The sequence below is a fragment of the Tachysurus vachellii genome, chromosome 7, assembly GCF_030014155.1.
Source record: "Tachysurus vachellii isolate PV-2020 chromosome 7, HZAU_Pvac_v1, whole genome shotgun sequence".
Lineage (NCBI taxonomy): Eukaryota > Metazoa > Chordata > Actinopteri > Siluriformes > Bagridae > Tachysurus > Tachysurus vachellii.
In genome coordinates, this window is record NC_083466.1 from 18,564,350 (window position 1) to 18,566,514 (window position 2,165).

Consider the following 2,165-nt stretch of genomic DNA (forward strand, 5'->3'; position numbering starts at 1 on the left):
GGCAGCATACTGCATACAGAGTGTTGTGACACCCCCTTGCTCTCGTTGTGTTACCCTATGGCAGATGGGTACTGGGCATGACGGCAAGGTCAGGAGGTCATATCCACATGGAGTAGGACAGTGTGTGTGTGTGCGTGCGTGTGTGTGTGTGTGTGTGTGTGTGTGTCAGCAGGTTAGGAGCATTGTTAATATTGTCCCTGATATAAATGACTGCGAGAGCTGGGTGTGTCCATTGGGAAGGATATATATACAGTATATATATATGTGTGTGTGTGTGTGTGTGTGTGTGTGTGTGTGTGTGTGTGTGTGTGTGTGTGTGTGTGTGTGTGTGTGTGTGTGTGTGTGTGTGTGTGAAGACTAAGCCATCAACAAAGTTTTATTTGTTTGGTTCCTGAGCCAGGCTGGAGGTGCTGAAAAACACGAAAAGTTTATTATAAAGTAAAAATGTGGCAAGACACACAGACAAATGTGCTGTTAGGAGGTACTGACTTGGGTTACATTCCCCTTACTCCCTAATTCTTTATATTCTCTCTCTCTCTCTCTCTCTCTCTCTCTCTCTCTCTCTCTCTCTCTCTCTCTCTCTCTCTCTCTCTCTCTCTCTCTCTCTCTCTCTCTCTCTCTCTCTCTCTCTCTCTCTCTCTCTCTCTCTCTCTCTCTCTCTCTCTCTCTGCTGAGGTAAGCTCCATCATAAATGAACCGAGAACCCAAAGGGGGATTCCCTAGTGGATTCTCTATAGCGACAGAAAAGCAGTGTGAATGTGTGTTTATGTGTGAGTTTGTGTGTGTGTGTGTATGTGTGTTGGAGAGAGAAAGAGAGCGAGACAGAGAGAGAGAGAAATTATGTAGATCTGTTCTACTGCAAGAAATGCCTGCATAATATAATATATCTATTATAAACAAAGTCAAAACATTTTGGTCCAGTCGAGCGTTATTCCAACCATGTGTGCGTGCCTGTGAGGGTTTGTCTTATATAAAGTGTTTTAAAATACTCAACTCCTCTTTATAAGTCTTTGTCTGTCAGTGCGTGGGATTGCAGCCAGTCTCGTCTAATTGATTATGTGGCTAAGAGGGTGAGACTCAAAGTCCAATCGAGGGCCAAGGCTCCGTTATGCACTCTTCCAGAAGGCACTGCTGAAAGGATGGACAGATTAGGAGTGGATGGAGGTGTGCAGGGAGTGGGGGAATAAAAGGGAGGGAGGAGGCGAAGTACGGAGAGCGATCGTTTGCTCTTGGACACGCATCATTTTTTCTCTAAAGAAGTCTGGCAGCTGTTGTGTGAGAAGGGAGAACAGAAGGAGGAGGCGGGAGGTGGAGAGGGAGGAGGAAGTGAAGTGAAGGAGCGGAGGGGATGTTAAGGACAAGGAAGAAAAAAATTAGATTAGTTTGGGGTGAGTTTGTAATTATGTTAAAAAAAGTCCCTCTAGCGTTTTGTGTGTGTGTGTGTGTGTGTGTGTGTGTGTGTGTGAGAGAGAGAGAGAGAGAGAGAGAGAGAGAGAGAGAGAGAATGAATGATTAGGGCTGGTGGTGCATTATACAAACAATTCTTCTTTCATTATGGGAAAAAACACTATTAACATCACACAAATGTGATCATTTAACACACACAGCAGCTTTCCTGAGAAAAATAGAAAAAATGAAATATAGAGACAAAGAAAGTTTAGCAGGAGGGCGTTGAAGCAATACAGCTCACAGTTGGAGGTGAACAGTTCTTTGGGAAAAAGTGGGATTTCAAACTGATACACGATGTAAACTGCCAGTAATTTGTCACCTTTATTAGTAGTTATTTATCCAGAGTGAGTGGACAAAACAGCGTGCAATGGATCAGACATATCATGTTTGTCGTTTCCGTTCTGCTTTCCGGGGAGAGAGAAATGAAAAATAACCTTAAAAACCTTTTCTCTGGCATCCCTGCACTTACAGAAGAGATCGTTCAGGTGAGTATAAATGCTTGTCACAGGAGCGAGAGTCTAAAGGCTACATGCTTTGTACCATTAGTTAGAGGAACATTGTAGATGGACACTATTAAGGGACATACTTGGACCTAAACCTATTGAATCCCACCACTCACTCCTGCAATGGCTTTTTTGTTTTTACATTTATTGCCAGAGCTGTTTGCTTTCATTTTACTGAGAAAGATGTTGTCCACTATGGAGCTGAATAAAAGA